Source organism: Dipodomys merriami, unplaced genomic scaffold (genome assembly GCF_024711535.1).
Source record: "Dipodomys merriami isolate MVZ:Mamm:240054 unplaced genomic scaffold, mDipMer1.0.p SCAF_1, whole genome shotgun sequence".
In the NCBI taxonomy this organism is placed as follows: Eukaryota; Metazoa; Chordata; class Mammalia; order Rodentia; family Heteromyidae; genus Dipodomys; species Dipodomys merriami.
Genome location: NW_027202270.1, coordinates 135,845,796 through 135,861,803, shown reverse-complemented (window position 1 = coordinate 135,861,803; position 16,008 = coordinate 135,845,796). Strand labels below are relative to the sequence as shown.

General features: G+C 45.5%; 1 protein-coding gene across 1 annotated transcript in view; it reads right to left on the bottom strand.

The window, feature by feature from the left end:
• The window catches only part of Esr2 (estrogen receptor 2), a 45,326-nt gene extending 35,879 nt beyond the window's left edge, over positions 1–9,447 (bottom strand). The window contains exon 1 of the mRNA XM_069992860.1: positions 9,375–9,447. The gene's annotated coding sequence lies outside the window, so the exon portion shown is untranslated. The remainder of the gene's footprint in view (positions 1–9,374) is intronic.
• Positions 9,448–16,008: the final 6,561 nt, after the last annotated feature.

Below are 16,008 nucleotides of genomic sequence, written 5' to 3'. Positions count from 1 at the left end.
TAAACCACCAGAAAACCGGAAGTGGCGCTGTAGCTCAAGTGGTAGAGCGCTCGCCTTGAGCTGAAGAGCTGAGGGACACCGCTCAGGCCCAGAGTTCAAGCCCCACGACCAACAAAAAAAAAAAAAAAAAAGAAAATATTAATCCCAGTGAGTGAAGGGATGGGTAGGGAGGGATGGGTGAGAATGATGAAGGGTAACACTGAACAAGATGCATTGTATTCATAAACTGCTTTGTTCAATGGCAACTCCTTCATACAACTACTTAAGAGATAATAAAAATATTTTAAAAGAAAAGAAAATGGGGCTGGGAAGGTGGCTCAGTGGTAGAGTGCTTACCTTGCATGCCTAAGGCCCTGGGTTCGATTCCTCAGCACCACAAAAGCAAAAAGAAAAAATCTGGAAGTGGCGCTGTGGCTCAAGTGGTAGAGCACTAGACTTGAGCTGAAGAGCTGAGGGACAGCGCCCAGGCCCAGAGTTCAGGCCCCACAACCGGAACAAAAAAAAGAAAAGAAAAGAAAATATTTTTTTAATAGCTGAGGTCTTTATTTCAATTTGTTTTTTTTTTTTTTGGGTCCGGTCGTGGGGCCTGAACTCTGGGCCTGAGTCCTGTCCCTCAGCTCTTCAGCTCAAGGCTAGCACTCTACCACTTGAGCCACAGTGCCACTTCCGGCTTTTTTCTTTTTGTTTATGTGGTGCTGGGGAATTGAACCCAGGGCCTCAGGCATGCAAGACAAGCGCTCTACCACTGAGCCACCTTCCCAGCCCCTTTATTTCAATTTGTATGTACAGTAAAAGTGCTGCTGAGAGTCAGCAGCAAAGAAAAGAAAATATTAACCACTGAGGGGTGGAAGTGTGAGGCATGGGTAGCTTGCTTTCTCTTTCATTCACTTCTTTATTGCTTTGGGCAGATAACTGCAAAATTTTTATGCCCAATAATTTATTATAAATATTCTTTAAAGTTGTACTGGGAAGCTGAAACAGGAGGATCATGAGTTTGCTAGAGGCAAGACACTGTCTCAAAAAACAAACAGGAAGTGGCGCTGTAGCTCAAGTGGTAGAGCGCTCGCCTTGAGCTGAAGAGCTGAAGGACAGCGCCCAGGCCCAGAGTTCAAGCCCCACGACCGACAAAAAAAAAAAAAAAAAAACATGCAGGGCTATTCAGGAGGCTGAGATCTGAGGATCGTGGTTCAAAGCCAGCCTAGGCAGGAAAGTCCATGAGACTCTTAGCCCCAATTAAGCACCAGAAAATGAGAAGTGGTGCTGTGTGGCTCAAGTGGTAGAGCGCCAGCCTTGATCTGAAGAGCTGAGGAACAGCGCCCAAGCCCAGAGTTCAAGCCCTATGACCAACAAACAACAACAACAGCTGGGCACTGGTGGCTCATGCCTGGAATCCTAGCTATTTAAAGAGGCTGAGATCTGACGACTGCAGTTCAAAGCCAGCCCAGGCAGGAAAGTCCGTAGACTCTTATCTCCAATTAGCCACCAAAAAACTGGAAGTGGAGCTGTGGCTCAAAATATCAGAGTGCTAGCCTTGAGCAAAAAAGGCTCAGGGCCAGAACCCAATAACAAAAGAAAGAAAGAAAGAGAGAGAAAGAGAGAGGGAGAGAGAGAAAGAAAGGAAGGAAGGAAGGAAGGAAGGAAGAAAGGAAGGAAGGAAGGAAGGGAGGCAGGAAATAAAATCAAAATCTTCAAATTCAAAACCACAGGAATACATGTAAGTGCCAGCAAATTCCTTTTTCTAGACTGTGATAAGCTCAATTGTAAGTTCTTATAAAAAAAAATAAACAAGAATTGCCAGGTAAACCATAAAAGGAAAGATCAATGAACAGGGCTAGTATCCACTATAGTCAAATATATTGTAAATCTCTAATAATAAAAAAAATAGAAAATAATTTAAAGTTAGCACATGAGGCAACTTGATCATTATCAGTCACTTATAAATCAAACTGACTGAATTGAAGGTAACTTGCCACTTATCAATCTATTGCTTCTTGCTTTGCATGCACCTTTCACTCTAGGTTCTGTGAATTCCTTCAAGGCTAAAATGACCTCAGTAGCGGGTGCTAGATTGAAAATTCAAATGGTAGGCAAAAATTCAAAACTCTGGTTGGCAAAGTAAAGGTGTGACAACTTATACTGGGCTTGGAACTCTCTCCTATAATGATCGTGAATGTCCAAAGGAAACAATCTCCATTGGCCTTTGAAAATAGATAATAAAGCTCCATGTATTTTTGCTCTGGGGATTATGAGTCTTTCTTAGAAAGAGAATTCTTTGTTACCGTTGTAAATGACAGTCACATTCATTGCTTACTCTGAGAAACTGGAAGTAAAGGAAATGACTTGAGCTAGAGGCATGGCTCCTCTGTGGAGCAGCAACTCAAGGAGGCTGAGATCTGAGGACCACAAATGAGAGAACAAGGCCCTGAAGCCAAACGCCAGTACTGAAAGAAAAAAAAAGTCAGCCCATTCCCTGCCTTTTTGAGGAAATTTTTATTTTATCCCAAGGTCAAAAAAAAAAGCTCTTCTTCACAAAAGAATGTAAAACTGGTAAGAACCAATGAGTCAAAGTATTACAATTATTGAGTCTAGATAGCAGGAGTCGAAATGTAGTGATGCGAATCTTTCAATTGTTCCGTAAATTTGAATTTTTTGGTTAAAAGTATTAAAGAAAAAAATGCATAAAGTAATACCAGAGCCAATGGCACATACCTGTAGTCCCAGCACTTGAAAGCCAGAGGCAGGAAGATCTTGAGTATGTGGCAGCCTGAACTACGTAATAAAACCTTGTCTCAAAATAATAATGATGGGGCTGGGAATGTGGCTCAGTGGTAGAGTGCTTGCCTAGCATGCATGAAGCCCTGGGTTCAATTCCTCAGCACCACATAAACAACAACAACAAAAAAAAAAAAAAAGCTGAAAGTAGCACTATGGCTCAAGTGGTAGAGTGCTAGCCTTGAGCAACAGAAGTTCAGAGACAGTGCCCAGGTCCTGAGTTCAAGCCCAGGGACTGGCAAAAAACAAAACTAAAAAACAAAATAATAAAGATGCCAGGTTTCAGTGGCTTACACCTGTAATCTTAACAACTCCAGAAGCTAAGATCTGAGGATCCTAGCTCGAAGCCAATCAGGGCAGGAAAGTCTGAATCTCTTATCTCCAATGAACCACCAAAAAAGCAGAAAGCGGAACTATGGCTGGGGTGATAGTGAGCTAGCCTTGAGCAAAAAAGCTCAAGGACAGCACCCAGGCCCTGAGTTCAAGCCCCAGGACTAGCACACATACTACTCACACACATATGCACAAACACATAGTTAGTAGTAGTAGTAGTAGTAGTAAGCTGAGCATCAGTGGCTCATGCTTGTAAGGAAACCAAGATGTAAGGACTATGATGGACTATGATTTGAAGCCAGAAAAGTCTGAAGATTTCATCTCCAATAAACCAGCAAAACATTAAATACCAGCTGTGCTTAACTGAATAAGAAGGCTGTGCAAAAGCTCAAGGCCCTGAGTTTGACAAAAGCAAACAAAACTACTAGCTCCATCCAATCTGCACTGTTTCCCACCACCCTCTCTAAAAATAACACTACTTCCTTTAAGGCATTCTACTACATTGCCTAAACTCTCATTCATTCTAACCTGCTCTTCCCACAGAAAACCTGCTGTGTCCATAAGAAATAAGCACTTCACTTGCAGTAGCTTTAAATCACTTAGAAACAAAATCCTCTTTATTGAATTAGAGATATACCAAATCCTTCTTGGAAATGGTAGAAGTGGGTAGGAAAGAACTAAGTAAAACTAGAGTTTAAGTTCTCTGAAAGCATATGCAACTCTTCCTTCCTTTTGTGTATGTGCGTGTGTGCATGCGTGTGCACATACGCACACACATACACCAGTACTGGGGCTTGAACTTTAAGGCCTCACACTGTCACTTGATTTTTTTCCACTCACTGGTGGTGCTCTACCCCTTGAGCCATATCTCTACTTCCAGCTTTTTGCTGATTAATTAGAAGCAAGAGTCCCTTGAATTTGTCTGCCTGGACTGGCTTCAAAGCAGCCACTGATGCCCGGCTTATATGCAATTTCTTATCCACCTTCCACTACAACTCAAGAAATATTTGTGATAGAGAAAGAATATTAGATATAAGAATAACAGAAAAAATATCAAATATAATAAGCGTAAAATATAAGCTTTGGCAGACGTGGTATGGGGCTGAAGAAAGGGAGGCTTAGGGAGGCCTGCCTTCAGAAGGCTTCTGTGCCCAGCACCCAGACAGGATTGTCTGTCACTGGCACAAGGAAAAATCCAAATTCAAATTCTGAAACACAGCTTCTCCTCTAGAGACCTCATAAAAATGGATTACCCACTATTCATCCTTTCATCACCAGCTTAGCTCACTTAGCTTAAAGTCCTCAAGTTTCACCCATGTCATAGCATCAGAATTACTTTAAAAAAAAAAAAAAAGGCTGAATAAGCCAAACACTTTGTTGACTCACATCTGTAATCCTAGCTATTCAGGAGGCTGAGATCCAAGGATTTTGATTCAAAGCCAAACCACGTAGGAAAGTTCGTGAGACTCTTATCTCTATTAAACCTGTCAGAAAGAAAAGCCACAAGTAGGGCTGTAACTCAAGTGGTAGAGCATTAGCCCTGAACACAAAAGCTCAGGAACAGAGTCCAGGTCCAGTGTTCAAGGAGCTACACAGATAGACAGATAGACAGACAGACAGACAGACAGACAGACAGACAGACAGACAGACAGACAGACAGACGGACAGACGGACAGACGGGCAGACGGGCGGACGGGCGGACGGACGGACGGACGGACGGACGGACGGACGGACGGACGTTGGTGGCTCACGCCCATAACCCTAGCTACTAAGGAAGTTGAGATCTGAGAATCACAGTTCAAAGACAGCCCAGGCAGGAAAACTCCATGAGACTCATTTTCAATAAAGCACTCAGAAAACTCAGAAGTGGCACTGTGGCTCAAGCCTTGAACTGAAGAGATCAGGGACAATGCCCAGGCCCAGAGTTCAAGCCCCACAACCAACAAAAATAAATAAATAAGTAAATAAATAAATAGCTCACACCTATAATCCTAGCTCCTCAGGAGGCAGACAAGTCTAAAAGACTCTGTAATTACCCACCAAAAAAGCCAGAAGTGGAGCTGGACCCAAGTGGTAAAGCATTAGCTTTGAATAACAAAGTTCAGGGACAGAGCTTAAGTTCTGAGTTCAGGCCTCAGGACAAGCATTAAAAAAAAAAAAAAAAAAACAACTAAATAATATTCCATTGTATGCACAGACCATATTGGATTGATCAAGTAAACATTTTCTGCAGAGATGTTTGAAAACAGTTCCAGATCCACAGAAATGACTGGGTTAGAGTAGCTAAATATCAAAATGACTGCCAGAGTTGGTAATTCATTCATTGGTAACAATTAAATAGCAGCAATTAAATAACAGTATGGTTAATAGGCATTTATGCCTCAATCTGTCTGGAAAACACTTCTCCTATTTCAATCCACCTACATGCATACCTGTTCACAAAGCAGGTTATTTATGCCTTCAATATTATACCTTAATAATATTTTGGCTCATTGTCGTTATTCTATTGTCTGAGCATCTCTGAAGTAGACAAACACTTAACCAAAGCACATTTAAAAGTGCTTGACGGCTCACAGAATTCACAAACTTTATAGACCAGGAAAATGACAATTTGCCTTGTGAAGGTTACTAAGTATCACCATTCCACAATACTGTGAAATATGTGAAATTTATGTACTCACCTAATCTCAATTTAAAAAAAAAAAGAAGAACAGAAAAGTGAGAGAAGGGGTAGGTTAGGAGCGATGGGTGACAATGTTATCAGACACTTTGTATTCATATACTATTTTGTAGGATGGGAACTTATTTGTACAAAAACTTAAAGATAGTAACTTTTTTTTTAAGTGCTTGACAGACAGAACCTAAACATTATTATAGCTGTCTTGTGTCACACACTGGCATATGGCCAATCAACTTCTCTAGCCTTTCTTCACGTCAAAATGATGATATCAGACAACTGCACAGTCACTAAAAAGCAAGCATGTATTTGGTTGAGTATCTTCTGGAAGTCTCCAGATTCATAAGCCTACTATCTGTCAGTGGCCTCTTGGATCATTAGTCACTTGGAGGCCAATGCAAAGGGTTTTTCTTCCTGCCACACCACAGCCCAGGATGAAGAACTTAACCCATTAGTAGACAGAACAGGCTGAGTAAGGGAACCTTCTCCATGACAGGTCCACAAAACGGAACAACTCCTTGCCAGCACCTGGTGAAAAGTACTCGTAAAGAGTTTCATTGTCGTCCAGGCACAAGCCAGTGCAAGACTGTGAGGATTCTGATTAAAAGAACTACTCTTGCATCACCTATAATCCTAGCTACTCAGGAGGCTGAGATCAGATTAATGCAGTTAAAAGCCAACCTAAGCAGAAAAGTCTGTAAGATTCTTATCTCCAATAAATTACTCAGAAAGGACCAGAAGTGGCACTGTGGTTCCTGTAGTATATATACATAAAATCCACAAGGATGTTTGATGCATATATATATATATATATGTGTGTGTGTGTGTGTGTGTGTGTAATTGTATATGCATTTATCTAGCAATCATAAGCTTTTTGTTTGTTTAAGTGGGGCTTGAACTCAGGACCTGGGCACTGTCCCTGAGCTTTTTCGCTCAAGGCTAGTGCTCTATCACTTTGAAACACAGCACCACTTCTGATTTTCTGATCAGTTGGAGTTAAAAGTCTCAAGGACTTTCCTGCCTAGGCTGGCTTAGAACCACGATCCTCAGGTCTCAGCTTCCTGAGGATTACAGGCATGAGCCACCAGTACCTGGCAATAATAATCTTTTAATGTATCTTTTTCAAAACAAAATATTAAATCCAGGCCTCAATTTAATAATAGGAATAAGGAAAAATTACTAAAAAAAACCATAGAACTGATCAATTAATAATTGATTTTACAAGCAACTTTTTAGAATATGCTCATACATCTTCCAAAATGAGTGAAGCCTAATTCCCTTTGTGTCATAATTCATAGAATGGTATATCTAAAAAGGCCAATTTTAACTATAGGTCATAAAGCTAAAACAACATGCTAGACACTAACTTATGAAGTTCAACATTCAAATGCAGGGTTCTCCAAGATTCTAGATATAATCATCAAGTAAAATAATGTGGTTAGCCCTCAGTATTTTATGTAATACTTTTCTTATCAATTCTGCAAAATGACTTAAAACATCAAAAACTGTCACATGGTATAGTTTAAATCATTACTTGTTTGGATACATATTTATAGAAAATTGTAGTCATTTCTTGTTGTACCGAGGTTTGAACTCAGAACTTTACCATTTGCTAGGCAGGCCCTGTACCACTTGAGCCACACTTTCAGTCTGTTTGTTATTCTTTAAGAGAGGCACAGTAGGGAGGAGGATGGGATGGGAAGGGGAAACAAAGGAGGAGGCTACAATGCTTGATAAGAAATGTACTCACTATCTTGCCCATGTAATTGTAACCCCTCTGTACAGTATTTTCACAATAATAACAAAGAAGAGAGGCACAGTAGCTAATTATTTTCCTTACATTAGTTAAACAGAGGAGGCTTTCATTGTTACATTTCTCTGCATTTCTACTGTCCCTTTCCCTCTTCCCAAAACAATTTCAACAGGTTTCACTTCTATTTTCACAGTTGCAAACACGCTATTTCCATTCTATTCATCCTCTTTCGTCTTCCTTATTAACCCAGCCTCCTGTCTAGTACACCCACCCCCCTACACACAGAACCCCTTTCCCCTTTCCCATTCCCCCATATCCCCAATGATTAACAGTTTTCATTGAGGGTTTTATGCTGCTTTCCTAAAAAGGGACATAATAACTATTCAATGTCGACTCTATCTGTATAGGTTGAAGTTACTGCTGTCACCTTTCCTATATGGTATATTAACCTTGAAAATGTGAAAAATGGTCAAAGTCATTCCGTTTCCACATTTAGTTCTGTTTTTAACTGATTTCAAAGATTCCTTAGGCCTTGATCAAGATGTAAGTGTTAGAGAAGACAGCTTCTGAAATAGGAATGCTTCAGGTTCACCTTTGTAAGATAATGCTGGAACCTAGCACGGAGGGAAGCCTAACGATTTCAGCTTTCCCAGCTTTCATTCCATTGATGAACACCTCCAACATTTCACCTCCTCCAGAACGCATGGGAAAGCGCAGAGTTTTGTAGGAAGAGAAAAAGATCAATGCGTTCTTGTCATACTCAAATAGATTCACTTTTTTGCATACACACACACACACCCTCACCCCCTCTCCCCATACACACACACGCGCACACACACATTCTCTCCATACACACACACTCTCCCCATACACACCCTCTCCCCATACACAAGCACACACACACCCTCTCCCCATACACACATGCACACACACTCTCCTCATACACATACATGCACACACACTCTCCCCATACACACATGCACACACCCTCTCCCCATACACACACATGCACACACACTCTCCCCATACACACATGCACACACCCTCTCCCCATACACACACATGCACACACACTCTCCCCATACACACACACCCTCTCCCCATACACACACGCACACATATACCCTCTTCCCCACACACACACCCGCTTTCCACACACACACGCGCGTACACACACCCTCTCCACACACGCACACACGCGCGCGCACACACGCACACTCTCCCCTCCACACACACACGCACACACACACGCACTCTCCCCTCCACACACACACGCACACGCGCGCGCGCGCGCACACACGCACACACACACGCACTCTCCCCTCCACACGCACACACGCACACACACACGCACATTCTTCTGCACAGCGTCGTGCGCAGCGCCAGAACACACACCTCTGCGGAACCGGGGCTGCCGTCCCCTTCCTCACCTGCGCGGAACTCTACTCCAGATCAGAGTTGGGGTGTGTGAACACAGCGCGTTCCCCTGACAGGAGACAGCCGTGGCTTTCTCCTCAGCTCGTCGGGAGACGTCGGAGGCCGAGCGGCTTCTCCTCAGCCCCCCCCCCCCCACCCCCGGCCCGGGCGGCGCGGCCTGCCCCGCGCTCCGGGAAACGCCAGCCCCGCGCCCGGCCCCGCCGCCCGCGCGCACCCTCGCGGGGAGCCGCCGGGACGCCGCAGCGGGGCGGTCTGGCTCTTTTTAAGGAGACCGCTCTGGGAGCACGCCGCGGGGCCCTCTTCCCCGCCCGGCGGCGCGGGGGCCCGTCCCGCCGCCCCTTCCTCTCATCGTCCCCCCGACGACGCACCGAGCCGGCCGGCGCGGGGCCGGGGGGCGCCTACCTGCCGAGGGACGGCGCCGGGCGCAGCCCCGCGCGGCGCAGGCGTCGGGGTGCCCGGGACCCGCCGGCGGCGCCTCCCCAGCTCCTCCTGGTCGTGGTCCCGGGACGGCGAAGGGGTGATTCTCCGAGCCTGAGCGCAGGGAGGGGAGGGAGGACCAAGCCGCCGCCGAGATCACCCCGACTTCACCGCGAGCTTGTGGCTTTTAAAGACCGGCAAGAAGGTGGGGAGCGGAGGGGTTTCGAGGCGAGCCCACGTGACTCGGGAGCACCCGGGTGGAAGGGCTGGCGCCCGGGCAGCGGCTCTGGGCCTCGGCGCCCCCCCGGGGGAGGAGACCTCTCCTCACCCCACCCCGGCCTCCAACGCAGAAGGCCTGAGAACGAGCATTCGGAGCCAGGGCCCGGCCGATGCTGGGATCGGTTCTGCACGGAGGTAGGGGCGGCGGCGAACACTAGACGCACACCTCCCCAGCCCCGGTGGGGACCATCGCGAGTCCCGGGGAGCCTCGGAGGGAAGCGGGGCGGCCCAGAGCGCCCCCCGCCCGCCCCGGCGCGGACACGAATGGGCGACCACACAGTCAAGAAAGTAGAGGGGCTGTGGAGGGGCCCCGCCCGCCTGCGCCCCCCGCAGAGGCAGGGCCTGCCCCTCCCCACGCCGCCCGGGGCGGGGGCTGGAGATGGGGGCGCGGGTCCCCCCTCCCGCTCCCGCCCCCACGAAGCGGGGCTCTGGGGCTCGCGGCGCCCGGGGTGCGCGAGCGAGGGCCTCTGGCGCCCCCTGGCGGCCGCTCCGCGCCCTCCCGCGGGCCCCCAGGGCCAAGTTGGAAGAAGGACGTGGCAGGCACGGGGCACGGTCTTCGTTCAGGCGGGGAGCCTGGTTCTTCTCAGGGTGCATGCAAGGCACAGGGGAGCAGAAGGGGGGGGGGCTGGCACAACCCACCGTGTGAAAATCAATGGGAAAAAAAGAGACAAGCCGGGCGCCCCTGCCTCACGCCTGGAATCCAGCTACTCAGGAGGCTGAGAGCTGAGGATCGCGGTTCAAAGCCAGCCCCGGCGGGAAAGTCCGTGAGACTCCTATCTCCAATAAACCACTAGAAAACCGGAAGTGGCTCAAGCGGTAGAGCATGCGACCGACATAAAAAAAAAAAAAAAGAATGTGAAGTCCTGAGTTCAAGCCCCAATACAATCACACAGACACACAGACACACACACACAAGATAGTGTTTGATTAAAGGCAACCGACATCTACCAATTATCTGCATTGTGTTAAGCACTCACACAGCATCTTAATCAATCCTCATGCCAGTTCAGAGATGGATATTTATTCACTTTTCAGGCGAGGGAAACTAAGGCTCACGCTGCTTAGTACATAGTAAGAAAGGAAGCCAGTAGCAAAACAGCTGCATAGATAGCCATTACTTATTGAACATTTAATCATGTCCTGCTGTGTGTGTCATTGTGTATACAACAAGCCTAAAAGGTAAATTCATTAATTATTCCCATTTTGTGTCTGAGAAAATAGATGTTTAGAAGGCTAAGTGACTTCGCTAAAATCACATGGCCCATCAGTAACTGAAAGGGACTTGAACCCAGGACAGAGTTCAAGGTCCTGTTTAAATGCATGTCATGCCTATAATTGATCAGAAACAACGATGACTGTTTGCCATGGGGCATCCTACAGAAGATATTCAATTCATGAGAACACTATGTTGTCTTTTTAAAGACCCACAAACATCCACCTTTTGCTGCTTATTACACAAGAAAAACGTATTGCAGGGCTGGGAAGGTGGCTCAGTGGTAGAGTGCTTGCACTGCACGCATGAAGCCCTGGGTTCCATTTCTCAGTACCAAATACACAGAAAAAGCCAGAAGTCGCGTTGTGGCTCAAGTGGTAGAATGCTAGCCTTGAACAAAAGAAGCTCAGGAAGGAAGGAAGGAAGGAAGAAAGGAAGGAAGGAAGGAAGGAAGGAAGGAAGGAAGGAAGGAAAGAGGGAGGGAGGAGAGGGAAGAGAGAGAAAGAGAGAGAGAGATCATATTGCAGGAAAACTTAAGCAAAGAGAATGAATGGGAGTGAGTAGATCTCTTTCTCACACCCTTGTCTGTCAAGGAAAGAAAAATACCTATGGAAGGAAGCTTGGCTGACAGAGACAGTGGTCATTTCAAATCCACTTGAACCATCATTAAGCTAAAAGCAGGATTCTTGTGAGAGTGAATAACAATGGCCAGAGCACATCAGCCCCGTGGGACGCGCACATGGCCTCCCCACAATGACAGTGGTGGTCAATTCGCTGTCCACACTGGCTGCACTGCGGTGGTACAATCCGTGTACATTCAACTTGGAAGACAGAGGGAAGGGGCAGAGGAAGATTTTCTGTAAGAAGGAAACCAACAAGCCAGGTGCCAGCTCAAACCTGTAGCCCCAGCTATTTGGGAGGCTGAGATCTGAGATCTGGTTTGAGGCCAGCTGGTGCAGACAAATCTGAGAGACTCTTACATCCAACTATCCATCACAAATTGGAAAGTATGGTTCAAGTGGTAGAACACCAGCCTTGGAAGAAAAAAGCCAAGCCAGAGATTGAGGCCCTGAGTTCAAGCCCCATTATCAGCATGCCTGCACGCACGCACACGCATGTGCACACGCACACACACACACACACACACACACACACACACACACACAGATAAACCAAAATGAGGCTAAACAAAAAAAACTGCAACAAAGGCAAGAAAGGAAAAGCTGGTGAGAATAAAGGAAGGGGAGGAGAAATCTAAACATGATTGTTGGAATGATTGGAATGGTGTCTTAGCAAAGCACACCTTTGGATTATTGCTTTGTCTCCTCTTGAGCCTGAGGCCAACTACTACAGAATATGAAATCAACACACTTTCACAGTGAGTATGCATTGGTCTATTTATTTTTTACTTATTTTTGTCAGTTGTGGGGCTTGAACTGGGGGCCTGGGCGCTGTCCCTCAGCTCTTCAGTTCAAGGCAAGTGCTCTACCACTTGAGCCACAGTGCCGTGCCACTTCTCATTTTCTGGTGGTTTATTGGAGATGAGACTCCATGGACTTTTCTGCCCAGGCTGGCTTTGAATGGCGATCCTCAGATTTCAGCCTCCTGAGTACCTAGGATTACAGGCGTGAGCCACCAGCATCCAGCTGCATTGGTCTATTTTAAGAAAGAAAGCCTGCATGTACAAAATAGTTATTAGTACCTACAGTGACACCTTGATTTGGTGGTGAATGCAAAACATGGGATTACTCATGCTGTAATCAGAGCTTCATCTGCACTATCAGAAATCAGTTTATAAAATACTATTTGAGCCAGGGATTGGTGACCCATGCCTGTAATCCTAACTACTTGGGAGGCTGAGATCTGAGGATCACAGTTCAAAGCCAGCCCTGGCAGGAAAATCCATGAGACTCTTATCTCCAATTAACTGCTAGAAAACCCTAAGTGGAGCTATAGCTCAAAGTACTAGAACACTAGCCTTGGGCAAAAGAGCAGTTCAAGCCCCACAACTGACAAAAGTAAAAATAAAAATAAATCATTGATAATTTGAAAGTTGAATTTTGGTACAGCTTTTTTAGTATCTTGGAGCTCTTTCGTATTTTGTGGAAATAAAAATAAATGTATTGGGGGCTGGGAAGGTGGCTCAGTGGTAGAACGCTTGTCTTGCATGCCTGAGGCCCTGGGTTCGATTCCTCAGCACCACATAAGCAAAAAGAAAAAAAAGCTGGAAGTGGTGCTGTGGCTCAAGTGGTAGAGTGCTAGCCTTGAGCTGAAGAGCTGAGGGACAGCGCCCAGGCCCAGAGTTCAGGCCCCACGACCGGACCCAAAAAAAAATAAAAATAAAAAAATAAAAAAATGTATTGCCAGGCACTGGTGGGTCATACCTGTAATCCTAGATACTCAGGAGTCTGAGATGTGAGGATGGTGAATCAGAACCAGTCCAGGCAAAAAAAGTCTATGAGGAGCTATTCATCAGCAAGCAGCTGGAAGTAGAGGTGTGGCTCAACCAGTAGAGCACCAGTCTTAAGCAAAATAGTCAAGTGAGAGTGAAGGCCTTAAGTTCAAGCCCCAATACACTCTCCCCCCCCCCACACACACAGAACCACTGAGCACCAATCCAGCCCATGTACCACAGTAGGCAAGCTTGCATAGATCCTCATAGATCCCCTGGCATTGTCCCTGTTTGTTCAGATGGAGAAACTGAGGCTCAGAGAAACCAGAAGTAAGATACCACACAAATAAGGCAAAAGGAAAATCTACCCCACACTGTCTACCTGCTGTTCCCAGGCTTTCTCCACTGTTGTTCCCATGCAGTGCTTTGTTGGTTATGTCAACTGAAGCTCAGATATTGCTGAATGAAATTTGTTGAATTGTGGTCTAGGGCTTCAAAAAAATGACCAAAGCCGTAAGCAGCAAGATTGACCTAATTTACTACCTAGCTACCCAGGCAAAAGGAAAAGGTTCCTGTGCTCTGTAGTTTGAATGAACTCCCCGGGAAACCAACTACCACAGCCAACTCTAGATGACTCCTTCCTGTAGCGCAGTCTTCACTTCTGTTGTTGGCAACAACAACAACAAAAACCCTTCTGCTTTTGTCCTATGGACTGCTCCTTGAAGGAACTTAAAACTCCACATAAATCTCTCTCTGTCTCTCTGTCTCTCTGTCTCTCTGTCTCTCTGTCTCTCTGTCTCTCTGTCTCTCTGTCTCTCTCTCTGTCTCTCTCTCTCTCTCTCTCTCTCTCTCTCTCTCTCTGTTTTTTGTTTTTTTTTGTCGGTCCTGGGTCTTGAACTCTGGGCCTGGGCGCTGTCCCTGAGCTCTTTGGCTTAAGGCTAGTGTTCTACCACTTGAGCCACAGCACCACTTTTGGTTTTCTGGTAGTTAACAGGAGATAAGAGTTTTCCAAACATACCTGCCCAGGCTGACTTTGAATCACGATCCTCAGATCTCAGCTTCCTGAGTAGCTAGGATTACAGGTGTGAACTAACAGCCCCCAGCCATAAATCTCTTAAATACTGTCTTTTAGGTTGGAGACTGAGACTCAAACTCTGTACCTGTCACCTTCTCTCACTGGCTAACATTCTACCAACTGAGCCATGCCTCCAACTGCAATCTCTTGAATACTAACTAGCTGGGTGCTAGTGGCTCAGGCAGGTAATCCTAGCTACTCAGGAAGCTGAAATATGAGAATCATTGTTTGATGCTAGCTCAGGCAAAAAAGTCTATGAGACTCTTATCTCCATTAACTAAAATTAAAAATAAAACCAGAAGTGGTCCTGTGGCTCAAGTGGTAGAGCACTAGCCTTGAGCAAAAAAGCTCAGGGACAGTGTCCAGGCTCAGGAATGGAAAAAACAAAAACAAACAAACAAAAAACACTTTTGAGTTTTCAATGTTCTGTCCACCTGAAACCAACAAGAGGAATCTGCATTTCTCTACTCACCCTCAATTCTCTCTTATGACCTAGAAGAAAAGAAGCCCCCAACGTCCCTGCCATGAAAGGGACATCCATCTGAGAAGGCAAATGTTAAAGATTTGTGAGAAATGGCAGCAAATTGTAAGCTGCAATTTCATAAATGACTCAAAAGCAATTCTGGAAATGCAGCTTTCTTACTTCTTCTGACAGAGAATAAAATAATATTAATAACAGGTCAGACAGTGTAATAGTCTCAAAAATGAGGTCAAAAAGGAGAAAGAGGTACCTACCACCAGACATTGCTTAAGATGAACATATTCTAATAAGGCTGGCTGAGTCTTTGGTGTGGTATTATTTAACTGAAAAGTTTTCTTCTACTTCTAAATGTATTTAACATTTTCTTTTAAATTTTTTTGTATGTGCCACCAACTCCAGGGTTTCTCTTCCTCCTCTTGCTGTTGCTCTTCTCCTTTTTCTTAACCTTCTTCACTAATTAAGAGGTCATTCTTGCAAAATTATAAGTGCAAAGCAAAGTGGATTTCTTTTGTTGTTGTTGTTGCTGTTTTGTCAGTCATGGGGCTTGAACTCTGGACCTAGGCACTGTCCCTGCGCTCTCCAGCTTAAGGCAAGTGCTCTACCACTTGAGCCACAGCACCATTTCTGTTTTTCTGGTATTTAATTGGAGATAAGAGTCTCATGGACTTTCCAGCCCAGGCTGGCTTTGAACTGTGATCCTCAGATCTCAGCCTCCTGAGTAGCTAGGATTACAGGTGGGAGCCACCGGCACCCGGCAAAGCAAGGTGTTTTATGAACAAATTCATGAAACATTTAGTGTCAGAAAAAGTTTTCAGGTTGAAAAAAAAAAAAACACTAAAAAGGTGTCAAGAATTCTGAGTCATATTTTAGACAAAAACAGGAGTGATAGGTAGAGGTAAGCAGGAAGACAGGGCTGGGGTCAGGTGGACAAGCCTATGAGCTACTGACCCTAGGACTGGACATTGAGAGGCCTCAGATATTGGGACATAGGAGTGGAATCTCCCACGAGGAGGAAGCAGGTATGGTCCTAAATGCAAGCCACATGACCTATGTTCCTATAAGTGTAAATGTGGGAACTCACTCAAATTTCTGTATTTGCAGATTGGTGATAAAATCATCACTGGGCTGGTGGGAAATGTAGTGTTCAAGCAGCCACACAAGTGCTGTGTCAACTTTAAA